This window comes from Lissotriton vulgaris, chromosome 8, assembly GCF_964263255.1.
Source record: "Lissotriton vulgaris chromosome 8, aLisVul1.2, whole genome shotgun sequence".
In the NCBI taxonomy this organism is placed as follows: Eukaryota; Metazoa; Chordata; class Amphibia; order Caudata; family Salamandridae; genus Lissotriton; species Lissotriton vulgaris.
The window spans coordinates 427,044,242-427,064,178 of NC_141696.1; the positions used below are offsets into that span (position 1 = coordinate 427,044,242).

The window sequence follows — 19,937 nt, forward strand, 5'->3', positions numbered from 1 at the left end:
AAACAACCCGTCACCGCGTCCATCCCCGCCGCCGGCCACACGCTGGACCCCGTCTTCTCCACAGGCACCCATGTCGCCTTCGACCACACCATCGAACTCCACTGGACGGACCACCGCTGCATTCATTTCACCTTCAAGAAACCAACCACGCACCACCGCACCAACAGCTGCCTCGCCGCTGCTGGAGCAAAGTCACCGAAGACCGGCTGATCACCACCCTCACCCAGAACCCACCCACCGACCCCACCAACCCAGACGCCACAGCCCGCAACCTCAGACAGTGGATAGACGACTGCGCCAACACCAGCAAGAGAGCCTCCTGGTTCACCGACGAGCTCCAGACTTCCAAACGCGCATGCCGGAAACTGGAGAAAATATAGCACCACGAACGCACAACGGACAGCCACGCAGCCTACAAGGATGCCACCCGCAGACATCACCCCCTCATCAAATCAGCCAAGAGATCCTCCTTTAAAGACTGCTTGGACAACAACGCACACGACAGCAAAGAGCTCTTCAGCATCGTAATAGAACTCTCCAACCCCAGCGCCAATGCCACCGACATCCCACCCTCACAAGAACTGTGCGACTCACTAGCCATCTTCTTCCACCGCAAGATCACTGACATCCACGACAGCTTCAACACCACAACCGCCAGACTCCTCCTCCCCTGTGAATACCACCAGCGCCATCCGCCTGACTTCCTGGTCCAACGTCAACTACGACGAGATACGCAAGGTCATGAACTCCATCCACTCAGGATCTCCGTCAGACCCATGCCCACACCGCGTATTCAACAAAGCAGACGCAGCCATTGCACCCCAACTACGGAAGGTCATCAACATCTCCTTCAAAACAGCAACATTCCCGGAAAGCTGGAAGTACGCCGAAATCAACGCACTCCTCAAGAAGCCCAAGGCGGACCCCAAGGACCTCAAGAACTTCCGGCCCATCTCCCTGCTCCCGTTCCCAGCAAAGGTCATCGAGAAAATCATCAACAGGCAAATGACCCGCCACCTGGAAGACAACAACATCCTGGACCCGTCCCAGTCCGGATTCAGACGAAACCAAAGCACCGAGACAGCCCTCATCGCCACCAGAGACGTCATCAGTCGCCAACTAGACAACAGCGAAACATCGGCCCTCATCCTCCTGGACTTGTCGGCCACCTTCGATACGATCTGCCATCGCACTCTAAAAACACGCCTCCTAGAAGCCGGAATCCAAGAGAAGGCCCTTGACTGGACCACGCTCTTCCTCTCCGGCAGAACCCAGAGCGTCCGCCTCCCACCCTTCCGATCCGAAGCCACCGACAACATCTGCAGCGTCCCCCAGGGCTCATTCCTCAGCCCAACGCTGTTCAACATCTACATGGCCCCCCTCGCACAAGTGGCCCGCCAGCACGACCTCCACATCATCTCCTAAGCCGAGAACACCCAGTACATCCTCTCCCTCACCAAGGTCTCACACACCGCCAAAACCAACCTCCACGAGGGAATGAATGCCGTCGCCGACTAGATGAGGAGCAACCGTCTGAAGCTGAACTCGGACAAGACGGAAGTACTCATCCTCGGACCCACCTCCTCAGCCTGGGATGACTCTTGGTGGCCGACCACACTGGGAACAGTACCAACACCCACCGACCATGCACGTAACCTAGGATTCATCCTAGACTCCTCTCTCTACATGGCCAAGCAGGTCAACGCTGTCTCTTCCTCCGGCTACAACACCTTCTGCATGCTCCACAGGATCTACAAGTGGATCCCGACCGAAACAAGAAGAACAGTGACAGAGGCCCTCGTCAGCAGCAGACTGGACTACGGCAACGCACTCTACGCAGGAATCCCAGCCAAACATCTACGACGACTACAACGCATCCAAACAACTCCGCCCGACTGATTGTCGACGTCCCCTGCCGCAGCCACATCACCCCCCACCTAAGAGACCTACACTGGCTCCCCGTCGACAAGAGGATCGCCTTCAAGCTCATCACCCACGCACACAAAGCACTCTACAATGCCGAACCAGCCTACCTTAACAGCAGACTCAGCTTCTACACCCCCACCCGCCAGCTCCGCTCCGCCAGCCTCGCCCTCGCCGCTGTCCCCCGCATCCAACTAACAACCTCTGGCGGCAGAACCTTCTCCTACCTCGCCGCCAAGACCTGGAACACCCTCCCTACCCACATACGGCAGACACAAGACCTACTCTACTTCAGAAGACTCAAGACCTGGCTCTTCGAGCAGTAGCAGCACCCCCCCCTCCCCTCAGCGCCTTGAGACCCATACGTGTAAGTAGCGCGCTCTACAAGTACATTGATTGATTGATTGATTGATTGATACTGTCTGAGAGCACTGGTCTGCCATGCTGATTGGAAAATGTACCCAATTGTCGACTGCGAGAGCGTCAGTGTTTCTGTTTTCATTGACATGCAAATTTCAGCAGGTTGTTTTTCTTCGAAGCTCGACCATGGGGCAGGTTTGTTTCAAAACACAAATTTCCATCCAGCATTTTCACAAAAAAAAAAACAGTTGTAGGCACTCCTGAACACTGAAACCATTCAGCTCTCCTTCAGGGAGGGACTAACAATGAAGAAACATTAGACAGCTGGAAAGCTCCCCTTGACGCACAAATGGACAAAGCTGTCAGATGCAAAGTTTAAACTTTTAAATAAGAATAATGCTGATAACTGTACCCTTTTGAATGTATGAAAGCTATGGCTAGAAAAGGAAGGAACAGCCTGAAATGGCAGCTATTTTAGACAGAGCTGATAACACGTTTGCAGATATTGAAATTAGAAGATGCTGAACAGTGTCTTGTATCTGACTTAATCAAGCTCGTTGCCCGACACATGATGCTGTGCTGTGACACTCACAAAGGGGCATATTTACAAAAAAATGTCGGAGCGCAGCATTACACCAAAATTGGTAACGCTGCACTTCGACATTTGGAAAACACAGGGCTGTGATGTATTTACAAACATACGGCGCACCCCTGTGTTTCCCCTAGCGGTGGCGCTAATAAAGCTGCCTTGCGCCAGCACAGGCATCCTTGCGCCATGTTGCAAAGGTGCCTGCGCTACTGGGGTTATTATTTATGTGCTGGAAGGGACATAAACACTTTTTAAAAGGCGATTTACTCTTTCTATGTTTGCTGCAGAATGCCCCTTTCACTCGTGAAAAGGGGCCTTATTTACAAGCCAGTGTTAAGCTATGTTAAGTGCACTTTGTAAATAAGGGGAAGGGGATATCGCCACCAGAGCATCGCTAAAAGTGACATTTGTGTGGCAAAATCCCCTTGAAAATATGCCCCAAAATGTGTTGCTAGACACTGGATATCTGCATTTTGAGGGCTTCCAGAAGGTTCCTGGTGTTCTCTTCACTAGCTTGTGTACAAATATCATGTAACTTACTTTATCACATGAATCGCCGTTGGCCCGACCATACCAAACTGCCTTTCTAAACTAATCCATGTCAGGTTATGTTCAAGGAGACGTACTGATGTCTCTTTCCGTCATCAGCCATGTTTACCTGTTGTGCCATGCCAATGGGCGGCTTTGAGTGGGCCGCCTCCGCGGAACAGTTCAGATGTGGAAGAAATCAAAAAACACCTGTTTTGTAAAAAAACACAGATAAATGCTATCAACTACAGAAAAACGCTATGTGATGTCAGGCCTCGTATTTTTAGAATTTTACCGCCATTCTATGTCTGCGCCTTGACTCTGTGCACCGCTCTGAGCTGCTTTAACAAAAATACAGGCTCTTGGGACGTTTTTGGTGATATGAGCTCATGAATTATAGTAAATATCAATAGACAGTTTGACTCAATACTGCATACATAATTAAATTAAAACAATCGGTGGAAACAATCTAAGAAGTGGATACAGCTACAAAACTTAAAATGAAGAGGCTTTACGCTTTTAATATAAAATAATCAATTACAAATAAATTCTCATTCTTTGGCGTAAGGTTAACTGCAAATCTGCACTGCACCTGTAGCATGAATCGAGCTCTTCACTGCAACAAGGTGGACAACCATGAGAACAAATTGGCATTGGCATGAGAAGTGGCCCTCACCGCCGCCATGAATACAAGCTAATAGAGCTCAGTGTCCCATTCCCGGCCATCAAACACCGCCTTGTACTATTTCCAATGACCTAATGTTCTCAAGAAGAAACTGGAGCTGTGCATTGTACACCTAAGCTGCTCCTTCTCTCTCGGGTTACCTCTTTGCCCCTGTGGAACATTGTGAGACATGAAATACCTAAGTTCCAATGGCAATTAAAATAAAAAAAGAGTCCAGCGAGAAGAAAAGGGGTTTTCAACCTGTGGTTTTCCACTCCCTTAAAGACCCATATCGTTTCCAACCTGCAGCTAAATGGAATTGCTAGTCCCCAGCTTTACAGAGACGCCACAGAGGCCTGCTAAAGGAAGGTAGCCCAACATGCTGCCGACAAAGTGTGACGTGCTAGGTGTTTGCAAAAATGTAACAAAATGAAAGATGCTAGCAACCCCCCTCAGCGCAAAGCCAGCGTTAGGGGCTTGTCTACGCCACAGCCATAAATGGTAGGGGGAGATTAGGAAAGCAGGGGATTTGAAGCGGACAGGTTTCAGGAAGGGACTCAAGATCTGACTCTTCGACTGACACCCGCAGCACAGCGCCTTGATACCCTAACGGGTGATAAGCCACGCTATATAAGTATTGTTTGAATGAATGACGCTATTTTAAATCAACTGCAGGAGAACGTGGGCAGAACAGCTGTGAGGACATTCCATCACCTGGCCCCTGGACCTAACAATATTCTGCTCCTTAGTGTGGGCCAGGGGATGAATAATGCCAGGCATTACTTCTGGTGAGCCCTATACCGTGTTTCCTAAAGTGAATTGTTGTAGTTGGAGGACAGGGTCTTCACACAAGAGACTGAAGCCACTCAGGCAGGAGCTAAGATTTCTATTTCATGATAGGCCTTTGGGTTTCAGCAACAACCTTATTGGATCTAAACTCCCTCCGACTCTCATTAGCTGATAAGGATTTACCAAGCACACAGACCTCAATATTCTATAGATTATAAAATTCTCATAGCATCCGCATTCAAGATTCTACAATATGCCTACTCAGCCCATGTATTGCACAGGCATCACATCATTGCGTCATTTCCTTTCCTTATGCACAGGAAAACACAGCAGCACAACCTCACTATAGTGATATCAATGTAGCTCTTGAATATTGTAGTGCTGATTCCAGCTCTTGGATGCCACAGTCCAGTGAGACTCTTACGACAGGATCTGTCCTGCACCGGAAGTCAATGCATACTTCTCCTAGCTACCACCGTACCATCCCACCTTTTCAAACGAGCTGCTAGCCAGGCTCCAGGATTTAGAGTGACTTGCATTTGGTTTTGTTGGTTTCCATGAATAGATACAAAGCGTAATGCAAAGCAAAGTTATCTCTTTAGATGTGGTTATGCCCTTTTTGGCTTAATCAGACAAGAAGAATATTTAAAAAAAAAAAATTAAAATTAAAAAAAGAGGGGAGAGACTGACATTACACAACTACCCAAGTCGTACGTCTGTGACTCCCAGAACCTCATCTTCTTTATCTAGGCTCACATCTTTGGTGTATAACTGTGCCTTGTTGGTGCACTTGTGAGCCACTCCATTAAATGTTCCTGACTTTATGGAAGAACAAAAGTACTGGGACAAAAGTAAAACTTCAGATGGCGTTGTATGAGGAGGTGTGAGCGGGAAAATAGGTACTCCTCGATGACTGGCATTTGCTGGAGTGGCATCGCCTTTGTATTCGCTAGCCAAACGCATGCAAGGGTTAGCTATTCTCGTAAAGCCATTACAGAACTCCTTATGGTCTTTGGTAGATTGTCCTGGTGGGTCCTGTAGTTTGTCAACGCCTTATTTTGATTCACCATCCGTATTAGGCACTCCTAGTTCAACACCTCTGCATAGGTGCAGATGTACGTCTTCAGGGCATTCACAAACGTTTTCAGAATGTTGGCAGTCCAAGCAGATAGATTCCTATACATGACTTGTGCACAGTATTTATGCAATTCTTCACTGGAGGATGCCTGCTAAGTAATGATGATTACTTTTCATCATGACTGCCAGTTGTTATCAGTCACCCTACAGTATTCCCTAGTAACCCCTGTCCAATATTATCTCCTTTCGTTTGAACCCCATCTGAGCAACAATATATAAAGACCCAACTGGCAAAACAAAAAGTTGGACTCTATGCATCAACATGGTCTTCTAATGACCTGCATGGACATGTGCATTTTACAGGAGTCACGGAATCGGAAGAAGTACACAATGACAATCTAAACAAATCATAGATTAGTAGTTATTCTGGAAATGGAAAAAATACTCTGGGAAAACACAAACTTGGATTGGTAGGGCAATAGTAAAGGGACTGAGGAGTGTGGAATGTGTGGCAATCAGCCTGTGGGCGCGAGTATATATTTATTTATAAAGTTTTATATAGAGCGAACTTGATCCCGAAGGATATCAGACACGTTTCCAATTTTGACCCCAAAGAAATTACAAATAAAAGGAAATGCTTTTGCAAAGCTGCTCTGGCTTGTTTAATGGGCCTCACACAGACGGCATTTTATAAACTCTGTTGTACTTCGTCACTTCTCTAATGCAGTACAAATGCCAAATTAGTTCCATTTGCGGCATGAGACCATGTGCGATTTTACAGCAAAGCCTAATCACGGATTTCCTGATCATCCTCATTTTCAGGGTCCCGCCAGAGGGGTGATGGTTACATGTCGATGCCTGTATAAGAACCCAAGCGCGAAGACTTGATAGTACAACTCAATTTATGAAAATAATAGAACATTCTTGAAATGAGAGACAGGACACATGCATCCTGTTCCCGAACTCCACTTTGAAACCAGAAGCATAGCAAATAGGTGTCTTTGCCAATGCTTTTTGACACTACTGATCAGCAACAGCAAAAAGAATAACACATAGTTATTAATGATGCTTAACAGTAGCTGGAAAAAGAGAGAAGAGAAAAAAGGATGTGATGAAGTGCATAACCACACGTGCCCAAATGTGTTATGATGCTACAGCAGTACAGGGTGATGTCTATGCACAGATTTTACCACATATGCACATTTCGTATGATGCAGCTACCATTTGTTTTTTTGTTTTTTTACATTTACCATTGCAAGATGGTGGATGCTTATCTTGGAGTACTAAATTAAAAAAATATTAAAATGTATACAAAAGTGTCTTAAAAGCAGAGCGGCTGGGCAGCAAATTGCAGCTGATTTGCCTTCCAAATAAATCCCTAACGATTTAGACAAGCATTTACAATGCAATGGTCTCGTCTTTGTTAAAGTTAGAGCTATTGGCATTGCTCATGACATTATTTTAGTTTTTAAAACATATAAATAAATGGCATTGTCATTTATAATGCCAATAGCTTAATCTCTCGCAAATGTGAGACCTATTGCACACAGAGCCACACACACACATACAGACAGAGTCACACACACACACACAGACAGAGCCACACACACACAGAGCCACACACTCACACAGACAGAGCGCTACACACACACACAGAGCGCCGCACACACAGACAGAGCGCCGCACACACAGAGCGCCACACACACGACAGAGCGCCACACACACACAGAGCGCCACACACACGACAGAGCGCCACACACACACAGAGCGCCACACAGAGCGCCACACACACAGAGCGCCACACACACAGAGCGCCACACACACAGAGTGCGCCACACACAGAGAGTGCGCCACACACAGACAGTGCGCAACACACAGACAGTGCGCCACACACAGAGCGCCACACACATGCACAGAGCGCCACACACACACACACACACACAGAGCGCCACACACACACAGAGCGCCACACACACACAGAGCGCCACACACACACACAGAGCGCCACACACACACACAGAGCGCCACACACACACACAGAGCGTCACACACACACACAGAGCGTCACACACACACAGCTGTTGCGTTTGAGCGTTACTAGCAGGCACGGACCTGAAGCATGCTTGTCAACATTTGGGAACACCCAATGGCAAGAATTTTCTGCAGAGAAGGATGGCGGCTGCCACCTTGCAACGAGTGAGCCATGGTTAAGCAGGAAGTTTTAAAAAAGAAAAACGATCACAATCAGGGAACAAAGGCAAGAAAAACTAGCACAACCAGGGAACAGAGGCAAGAAAAACGAGCACAACCAAGTGGCAGAGGCAAGAAAAAAACGAGCACAACCAGGGGGCAGAGGCAAGAAAAGCAAGCACAACCAGGGAACAGAGGCAAGAAAAACGAGCACAACCAGGGAACAGAGGCAAGAAAAACGAGCCCAACCAGGGGGCAGAGTCAAGAAAAAAACGAGCCCAACCAGGGGGCAGAGTCAAGAAAAAAACGAGCACAACCAGGGGGCAGAGGCAAGAAAAGCGAGCACAACCAGGGAACAGAGGCAAGAAAAGCGAGCACAACCAGGGAACAGAGGCAAGAATAGCGAGCACTACCAGGGAACATAGGCAAGACAAGCTATAGGTGGTTGCGAATAGCGACGATTTTTAAAAAGTTTAGCAGTATTCATACAACATATCGGACTAGTGTCCGTGATACTCTCACGAAATAGGTTTTTTCAAATCTGTGCACCAATTGAAAGGGTTACTCTCTATCGTACAAACGAAAACATTCCTGTCTGGATCCTCTGAACGACAATACACCAACTCTGGGTCATTTCTTTCAACTTTCATGATGTCATTATAAGAAAGATCTTTTTTCCAGAGATTTTAATTATTCATCAGCTGCTGCCCATCAGCTTCTCTCCATATAATGCCTAGTCACTTCACAGTTTTTTTCCCAAAACAGAACTGGTTTACAAAGGCGGAGTTATATATTTTTTCTTGATCTTAACCGAGTCATGGCATCCATTGTTACATTTGTCAATAGACTGCTTAGCTTAAATGTTATTGTTAAATACCACCCTCCCAGGGGGATTATTGCTTACAGTAGGATCTTTCATAATAAAACGTGGGTAAATTGTGTATCTTGCAAGACAATCTTTTAAGCGCTGTCGTGAGAACCACCCAAGTGGTCAACATTGTTCACATTAACTCCATGTCCTAGTTATTTTGTTTTGCCCTAAAATTCTGCTACTACATATAAACGAGTTAACTTTGCTTCCAATGCTTTGGCCAGGCGTACAATAGATATTTAAGTGTAAACAACTCTAGGGATTAACTTACTAAGTGCTATCAGAAAAACGATGTGGGAATTTTAAAACTACATTTTTGACAGCATGTGGGCAAAAGCATCTACAAAAATGTTTATTTCAATAGCAGCGAAAATATACATGTTTAAGAGATCAAAAGTAACTTGTCTCATAGAAGCATATTATACCTTGGCACAAAATACTAACCACAAAAATTGGCCAACGTCCCACAGAGAGCGCAAATAGCACATGATTCATCGGCAATAAAACCAAAGAAGAACATGTTATGGGTGGAACACTAAACGCGGCTGATCAGGAATGCTGAGGACGTTTAAAAACATCCAATCACGCATTTTCAGTCGAGGATCACAGTAAACGATATTTAAGTGGATGACTCAAAAGAATGGGCCACTACATGAACGAGTAATTCAGGTTTCGCAAAAGTGCACTGCTCAGAACATCGTCATCCTCACTTATTAGATGCATCATACTTAAGCCTCATTTAAAATGTCATAGCATTATTTTTAAAAGAACATGCAATTTATTTGACTGTTTACTGGAGCAACATAAGAGAGGCAGGGGGAAGAGACTGCGCTGATGATCATCTCTCTCTCTCAAAATCAAGAGACATGGCAGCCTAGGTCCCTATGCCATTAAATCCGAAGTGATGGTACCCACGTCAGTGCACCCAGGTGATAACTTACAAGTGCAGGTAGGGGAAAGCAACCCCCTATATTCAAGATTACACCCAAGACTGGACTCCTATGTGCATTGAAGATTCCTGATAAACTACCCTGTATGTGAGTACTTCGAAGTCAAGGATCCCACCACTTGAGTTCGAGCAAGATAACCCTCAGTCAGAAACAATTCCCAAAACAGGTATATCACCCTTTGGAAATACACCCGAGACATTAATACATGCACAGGTTTAACTTGTGGTGCAAGTGACCCAATGTTAAGGTTAACCAAAATATGAGACTCTCGAGATGGGCGACTGTCACATAATTCGAGTTACTCACATATAAAAATGATACATACTCCAGGCAATTTAAAGTGCTGCAGTCCCAGCAACTGGTGAGGAAACTAACCTTCTAACCCGCTGGATTCAAATGTTGTAACTCACAAGAGGCATGTGCTATTCTAATGATTCGGGTGATCGTGAGACCGGTGTATATAAGTTGTAATTGACGACAGATAGTAACTAACTTGTAAAATATGTAGCTCAAGTCTGAAAATCCCCCAAAACGTAAGTAACGGTAGGAGAGATGCTTTACCAGAGGTGTAAGTTTCTGTTGCAGGTGTACCCAACGTAACAGGTGCCTTTTCACTGGCAAAAGCACCAAATGATATGTGACCTCAACAAGAGCGGTGTAACCCAATGACAGACAGCCATTATGTTAAAAGTGTTCACAACAGTGTGAACCTATAGTCTCCGTTATCCCAACAACGTAATTATAGGTATCACGATACATAAATAGGTGGTCAAGCAACTTGGTCTACCTTGAAGTGATTCTGAGACAGGTGCCATCTAAAGTTGGACGTGACACTTCAGCAGGTGAATGTTCAAGATTATCACTCGAACTGCTGTCCATTGCTATGCCAATGGCATTTAAACCCACCCACGGCCCGATGTGTTTACCAACTCACCGAAGAAGGATGGCAATTGTAACACGGCTTCCAAAAAACTGGAGGTATCTATCTGTTTGTCAGCTGGCAGAGGCTTGAACTGGTGCTGGTGGAGTAGCGCCATGGCAGGGAGATGAAAATAACTCACTGTCGAGTACACAGGGTGTAGGTTCACCACAGACACAGCCATGCAGCTCCCTCCAGTCTCCCCGTCCACAGTCCAGCTACAGACTGAAAATGCCACCCGGAAGACACAACATAGGTAAAGCGGCTGGCACCACCCCTCCGCTATATTTGGGAGTCACTCTACTTTCGGATTGGTTTTAAGTTTAATCCTCAGGGCCAATCACGAAGAAGAGGCGCAGCATAGCTAGTCGCAATCATTGGGACTGTATCCGCCTTTTCTTCTAATGGAGCGATAGGATTGGCCAATACATTGACACTTCCGGCTTTGTTTTAGGACTGTAACTAAAAGGATATGCAGTGTAGACATAAAGAAGGGACTACATTGTGACCTGCTGGTTATTTCCATGTAAATGTGTGTCTTTGATGTGTCTTTCATCAAACGCACTAGTAACGGAGTAAACAAGCCCGTCCTTTTCAGACTGGGGGCCGTGTTTTTTCCTGATGACGTCACGGAGAGAAAGGCCAGGAAAAAACACGCCCCTCAATCTGAAACTGACGGGGCTTAAAGTGAGAGACAAAGCTCTTCTCCAATGGCTGGCCGCCGTTTAGGAAGCCAGCCAATGGAGAAGAGCTGGCTCGTTTAACCTCCCTACTAGAAAACATAAAATCTTGCCGGCGAGACTGCACAAGCACAGCCTATGCAGGCCGAGACCTAAAAAAGGACCCGACAGGGATGGGCAGACAAGCAATGGTAGAAGGGGCGGGGTCAGAGATTATAAATTTAATTTAATGCCAGAAAGAGCAAAAGGGCATGGGGAGAAAAAAAATAGACAATAAATGAATAGGAAACGGAGGGGTGGGGGAAGCAATGGATGAGATTGTAGATCGGGCAACAGTGACTGCAGCAGGCGTGGGAATGTGAGTTGGGAAGGAGCACATGAGAGAAAGAGCAAGAAAAACATGCCCTCACATGGAGGGCTGACATAAAAAAAAAGGTTGTTTCCTGAATGTAAGCAGTGGAAGGATATTGAGGAGAAGATGTAACCTAACATCTATGGCGGTTGAATCCAAATCTGGGGAACGGGGTTCGAATCTCGGATATAAGGCTCAATATCCTGTGATTCTGGACAAATTGCTTAATCTCCCCATGACTAGAAAAAATTAATGTGTCCTCGTGTAACACAACTGGTGCTCATGTAAATTGCTCTGATACCTTCAGGTCAAGTTCGCATTATATAAAACTACGAGAGAAAAAAAAACAAGTTGTCCCATCAAATGGATGGTAAAGAAGCTAATTTCTAGAGAAGGTACAAAGAAAAGAAGAGGAAGAGAAGCCAATCAGAGTGTCAAAGTCAACCAAAGGTAAGCAATGCGCTGGTTCAAAGCCTAATGTAAATATTGTTATTGTTCACAATAGGTCTTCACAAAAAAAACAGACACATGAAAGTTGTCTGCAGGCAAGACCTAAAAGGAGACTTACAACTGTAATACATTTACACATTTGGTGATCCATAGTTCTGAAAAAGTCAGGATTTACTTGCTAAACAAAGAAAGTTGGGAGGTGAGACCAGCTGTTCAAAAGACAAAGCATATTTCTCACATGCCCCATTAACACCAAAAAAGCACAGAGGCGTGCCATGTATTCATGTTCTGCCACTTTCTCTCATTCCTAAACAAATACGATTAGAGGCGAAGAACACAAAGGATCATTGGTATTTCCCATGTTCAGCCTACCTCACATCACACCAAAGCCATGACATTGTGTTGTGAACCTCGAAGTAGCAGATGAAAAAACAAACTAAAACTTGTTGTCAGGGGGCAAACAATGAGAAGCATCATTTTAAAATGTAGAGGGTTTCGCTTCTGAACCTCGTAGTTAAGAGCTACTAGTAATGCCTTAGTAAATGTGTATAACTCATTTTCTTTTCCTCTGCCTTTTTGCCTGTGCGCGTTAGGGATAAAAGGAGGACCAGCTACTAAAACACACTACAACACTGCAGATACGGACTAAGTTAATTTTAATAGCATCTCAGGTGGGTTGCTGGCTGGGCCGTCCTGTGGGCTCCTGCATAGCGAGTCTTTGCAGGGAAGCTGCCCCACCCTGGACAATCAGGGTCTGACTCTCAAAGAGCCTCTGCACTTGTGGCGAAGGCTCTGCAGTCGTGATGGTATCTCTGCACTTGTGGCGAAGGCTCCGCAGTCGTGAAGGTATCTTCGCACTTGTGATGAAGGCTCCGCAGTCGTGAAGATATCTTCGCACTTGTAATGAAGGCTCCGCTGTCGTGGTGGTATCTCCGCATTCGTGGCGAAGGCTCCGCAGTCGTGAAAGTATTTTCGCACTCGTGATGAAGGCTCCGCAGTTGTGGTGTTATCTTCGCACTCGTGATGAAGGCTCTGCAGTTGTGGTGGTATTTCCGCACTCGTGACGAAGGCTCCGCAGTTGTGGTGGTATCTTTGCACTCGTAACGAAGGCTCCGCAGTGTTGGTGGTATATTTGCACTTGTGACGAAGGCTCCGCACTCGTGGTGGTATCTCTGCACTCGTAACGAAGGCTCCGCAGTTGTGGTGGTATCTCCGCACTCGTGGTGAAGGCTGCAGTTGTGATGGTATCTCTTCACTTGTGGTGAAGGCTCCGCAGTCGTAAAAGGTATCTCCGCACTCGTGGGGAAGGCACCGCAGTCGTGAAAGTATCTGCACACTTGTGATGAAGGCTCCGCAGTTGTGGTGGTATCTCCAGATTCGTAACAAAGCCTCCGCAGTTGTGGTGGTATCTCCGCACTCGTGGTGAAGGCTGCAGTTGTGATGGTATCTCTTCACTTGTGGTGAAGGCTCCGCAGTCATAAAGGTATCTCTTCACTCGCGGTGAAGGCTCCGCAGTCGTAAAGGTATCTCCGCACTCGCGATGAAGGCTTCGCAGTTGTGGTGGTATCTCCGCACTCGTGACGAAGGCTCCGCAGTTGTGGTGGTATCTCTGCACTTGTGGCGGGATCTCTGCTTGCTGTCTGTAGGGTCGAGCCTAGACGTGCAAGCAATGCGAAGCATTGCTTGCTGTCTGCTCGACAACTATTGTTGTCCGTTTCTGGGAATGTAGACACGAGTCGGACACGCGATTTTCCAGTGTCAGTTTTGTCCGCGGGAGCGCGCTGCTGGCTGCTTGCTGTGTGTGCGGTGTCAGTTTCGCTGTGGAGCCTGGGCTTTCGCTGTCGAGCTTGAGGCGTGCTTTTGTTACTTGTGGTTTTAACACTCCATGGTGGTATATACATGTATTGCTCTACTCCCCTCCCCTAGCTCTCCCAACCCTAGATCACCTCTTTTGTTTCCAGTGCCTTCTCCATCTCAATCAGCTTTTTAGGTCTCGCACCTGGCCAGCATGCAGTTTCACTTTCATTGTTAAAGCTGTCGAGCTGGCGCTTGCTATCTACTAGATTTACTGTACTTTCTTTTGCAACACCTCACGTAATTGTGCCGCGGTTGGCACTAACGGAGCGCCTATGGAGCCCCCCAGCCCTTCTGACCTTACTGGGCTGCTCTCCGGGGACTCCCTCTGTGGCGGCAGCACTTCTCCTGCGGGGCTTCCCTGGACTCCTGGGAGCCCCGCACTGCCGTTGGCGGCCTCGGCCACCTTCCTTGATTTACCCGGGCCCCCTCCTGGGACCCGGGCCTCCCCTCCATCAGGCGGCTGCCACCGCGGGGCTCTCCCTCGAGCATGGGAGCCCCACGTCACAGCTCACGCCGGCCTCTTCCGGCTTAGATCAAGGCCCCGCCCACGTCCCAGGCGGGCCTGCCTGACTTCCAACTGGGCTCAAGGGGAGTTCAGATTACTACCGACATGGAATAGTAAACAGGCGGAAGCGGCCCTCGAGAGGCTCAAGAGTGAAACCTTCAGCTTACCCTCACAGCACGGTAATCATTCTTGTTCTATTTGTTAACTCTTGTAGCTGTTTGTTTGCCACAGTACTGCTTCGTCTCATTCGCGCTAACGCCTCCCGTACATGTAAAAGGAGTCTCCACCGTACTTCACTAATGCTAACTTGTTTTGTATTTCTGCAGGTATAAACCGGCGTCGAGAAAACAGTGCGCTACATGTTATTTGTAGTTCTGCCATAGTGAATTAATTTCACAAGAGAGACCACAGCTAGTAATTTTAAGATCGTGCAACCTGCAGTACATGCTATAACTTCCATATATCTTACGTTTCCTAGCGGCACGTGCTTGGTTTTTCTGAAATGTTCCCCTAAACGGTGTTTAAAGCCTTGCTGTCATAAAAAGGTTCTAGCAAGTGTATCTTGCTTTGCGCCTTGGCTTTTGCTGCTAACGAAGGCTGTGTACCCCATGAACAATTGACTGCTGCTGACGTTCCTCGTGCTCTCGCGACACTGCAGGTACAAAGAAGCTATCGCTTTCACCAGCCCCTTTGTGTGCCCTCCACAGTAAACAAGTGCTCTAGGTGACGTAGATTCCCATGTTCTGAATGAATCACGAGAGACCCAGGGCTGTAGGCAAGCTCCTTTTTGCATAGGGTCTCCTCACACCACGCCCCCTTCACATAGCCTCAGGAGGCTGCGGTTGGATGGGATGTCGACAATCACTACTTCGACTTTACCTTGTAGGGCCGGAAGTAAATGTCTTAAAATCAACAGCGGCCCTACCCCAGACAGGAAAAGGCAGCATTGAAGCGGGATACTCGCAGAGCTGAAGCCTACAGCCAATCAAACCATACTTTTGCCTGAACCACTTTCATTCTATTTTAAGGCTTCCACATGTTGCATAATAGTCTCTCCTGGAGGTGAGCTGTTAGTTTCAGGTAGCCTTTGCCTCCGAGGATCAGTTTCCTAAGTTACTCAGACATGTATAAACAACATGGACGAGGGTCACACGCTATAGCATGGTCTCACTAAGAGGGAGATCAAGTGATGCACACGGAAGAGTACGTGAACGGGGGCTATTGGCGGTCAGAGAGCGGCTTTATTAAATACAGAGTGACAAGGGAGAGGAGCACTGTTGTGAGGTTCCTGTCAGGAGACTCACAGTTCAAGCTTTAGCCCCTTGTGCAAGAAGACATTGCTGCTATGAAAGGAAGCTCTGAACAGGGCGGTAAACGTGCACGCGGTTAACACTAGTGTTAAAAGATAAGTGAACAGTGTTAAAGTGGAACACCACCCGCATTGCATGAGCATTACTTGTAAAGTGTTCATTCAGAGGAGGTATGTGTTCAGCTGTTTCAGTGCGGTACACTGAAGCCAGTTGTTTGCACATTCACAACTGCAGTCAGTGCACCATGGAAGCGAAGGGGGGCAAAAAATGCCCTTTGTCGTTCTCTCTGGTCTACCCACATTTCCATTGCCTTTCTTTCTAAGGGTGGGGTACGGTGCTGTGCGCGCATGTGACCTCCGCAGGGCCGTTCTCCCCTTCTTCTTATGGCCACACAAAGCCCCTTCAGTCCATCCTTCATTTGTTGTCACAGAGGGAGAAAATAGTGGATTCCCAGAAGCCCTCTGCTCCCATAGCGGGAGCAGCCTGAATAGCAAGAACCCTCAGCGTACAAAAGGAGGGATTAAATATTAACACTAAAAAGCTCTGCCAAAGTAGTGGAGGGACTGAATGATAGACCCTCAGCTAGCCATTTAAACATCAGAATGGCAGTCCCTATGTACTGTAGAGGGATAGAACGACTGCGACTGTGAGCAAAGAACAGACTGAAGACAGGGTCGGCCTATCACAAAAAATAGGCCCAGTCACCAAAATAAAAGGGCTGAAAGAACAGTTGATGGGCAGATTGCAGAACAATGTCATACATTCACCCCAGTACAGAGATCTGGGCCTTTATCAATCGTTTTTTTGTTCCCCATACCATTCCAGTTTAAACCCAGCCTTATGCAAATCAGTTTTGGCCCTGCTCCCAATGGGACAGTCCAGCCCGAACTGCCAGGCCAGGTCCTTCCTGGTTTTTCTTGAGAGAATGACCCACAACCCCCCCCACACACACAACCCCCCCCACACACACACACACATACCCCCACACACACACCCCCACACACACCCCGCCACACCCAACCCCACAAACAACCCCACATAATTACACTGCACTCAATGCAACATACACTCCAAATACCACTCAGTGCCACATAATTACACACCACACAATTACTCTACTGAATACAACATACAATTAACACAATACCACTCAGTGCCACATAATTACACGCCACATAATTACACTGCACTCAATGCAACATACACTCCAAATCCCACTCAGTGCCACATAATTACACACCACATAATTACACAAAATTCAATGCAACATACACTCCAAATACCACTGAGTGCCACATAATTACACACCACATAATTACACTGCACTCAATGCAACATACACTCCAAATACCACTGAGTGCCACATATTTACACGCCACATAATTACGTTGCACTCAATGTAACATACACTCCAAATACCACTCAGTGCCACATAATTACACGCCACATAATTACACGCCACACAATGACACTCTACTGAATGCAACACACTCCACACAATACCACTCAGTACCACATAATTATATGCTACATAATTACACAGCATTCAATGCAACATGCACTCCAAACAATACCACTCAGTGCCATATAATTAAATGCTACATAATTACACTGCACTCAATGCAACATACACTCCAAATACCACATACACTCTACTGAATACAACATACACTCCCCATATTACCACTCAGTGCCACATAATTACAAGCCACATAATTACACTCTACCCAATGCAACATAAATACACTCTGTCTATCTATCTATCTATCTATCGCCCTCACTCTATCTGTCTATCTATCACCCTCCCTCTATCTATCGCCCTCCCTCCATCTATCCCACTCACTCTATCTATCGCATCACCACAGTACCACTCAGCACCCCCACAGTATCACTGAGGGGCACCACAACATCACTATGCGCTACCACAGCATCACTGAACGCCACAGCATCACTCGTCTCCCCCAAAACATCACTCAGCGCCACCACAGCATCAATCTGTGCAACCATTCAACAACAACTGGTTCAAATATGTTCTCTCAATGTTTCAAGCTTTATTACAAATGTCACAAAAAGATGTTAATATTTCACTTCTGTTCCTGGATTTTCATCACAATAAAATACAATGAACAGAATCTTCACAAAAGTTATTTACAAAAGTTTAAGCTATTGTCATTATAAATTACAATAACTTTTATTTAAGTATTAATTTTAAAAATGTTTAAAGCTATTGCTATTTGTAATATCAATATATCCAAGTCACGTAAATACAACACATATTGCATTACAAATGCTATATTTGTCACATTTGCCAAAGTTAAAACTATTGGCATTGTAAATGACAAAGCTATTAAATTCACTATTTTCAAAACCAAAACATTAATAAAAAATTTGTCATTTACAATACCAATAGCTCAAACTTTCCTAATGCGAGACCTATTGCATTGCAAATGCTCGTTTTACAGAAGTTTGCGCAAATCGGGGCTGCGTCTCGCTGGAACCAAAGTTACTTCTTTGATCTTGAGGGCAAGTACTTTTTTCGGGATGGACTATTTTAACACTTCAGTGCAAAGAATGAATTCCCAGAATATGCATGTCCAATCTGACGGATGGAACTTGGAAGCAGAGCGTGACGTGGGTGGAATGCACGGTTTCCCTTTCATCATGAAGGGGACTGTGACGTGCCCCCTACTTCAAGCAGAAACAAAATGGAGGTTGGATTTTATGCCCAAACAAGGAGGTATGTGGCAGAGGATAACAAAAAACAAAATCCTTTAGCCTTTTGTCTGTTTTGCGATTCTGAAATACAACTTCCGGAAGCAACAGAAAACAGAAAATAAACGGCCCACATGCTTAATAGGGAAAAAAGGTAGCGAGGCAATCGACTCCTGCAGGTGTAAAGAATGAGCCTGTATCATCTCTACAAGGCCAAGCATGGCATGGCCTGACCTTGAGATTTCAAAGCTAACATTCCTTATCCGTCAGCGACCTTTTCTGAGACATGCTAGAGGCGTAAATAAGAAATACAATTGCTATATCATTATTCGGGTGTCTTGGGTATGGTATGCAGCTTTGTACAGCGCTCCACCATCCCTAGGGTTTCTTGGCACTTTCTGAACTCACTCACGAAATTGTTTTTGACATGTAGAACCTCATTCCACATTCCCGGCCTATGAGGATTGCAAGCTTCCAGGTTTCACTCGGAGACTCCGGCTGCTGACAAGAGCTGAGATGTCCAGATGAACCTCGGGGTAAAATGAGGATGTACCGGGGGATCAACGTGGGATTACTGATTTTTCTGGTCATTCTTCATTTCTCAGGGGAACCTCAGGGTTTATCTTGTAAACCCTTATTACCTCTCCCTTTCTGAGTGACTGGTACCCCTGGTATAAGTATAGCTAGAGGGCCTACTTAAAGGGGCCAAATTCGGGGCACTCATAATGAGATTCTTAGGGTCTGATTACGACTTTGGCGGTGCGGTGCCAGATCTGCCACGCCACTACACCGCCAAAGCCGTGGTAGGGCCGCCTGCCAGATTTGGAGATTCCTCCTGTCTGGTGGGCTTTTTTTGGCATTCCCATGGCGGTGCCTATAAAAATAAGCACCGCAATGGAGATGCCAAAAACAGTTCCTGCAGCAATCTGGCGAGACTCCTGAGAGAACAATGCAAAAAAACCAAAACAACAAAAACACTGGTAGGCATTGTTTAAAAAAAATTATTATTACCCCCAGAGTGGGCTAAGGGCCGGGTGTCATTATTTATCATGCCCCCTCCCAAAGGCACTCTTAGGCCCGGGGACCACATCCCCCTAAATGAAATTATTGGGGGCTTGCAGCTCACCTTCACATGCCTCAATGAGGCCCCGGGGACCCTATACCCTGGGGCTGAATATCAATTCATGGGGAGGCGGGCATGCAGCTTCCCT

General features: G+C 46.4%; 1 protein-coding gene across 2 annotated transcripts in view; it reads right to left on the minus strand.

The window, feature by feature from the left end:
• Positions 1 to 19,937, minus strand: part of SLC9A7 (solute carrier family 9 member A7) — a 471,766-nt gene that overhangs the window by 36,270 nt on the left and 415,559 nt on the right. The window lies entirely within an intron of this gene.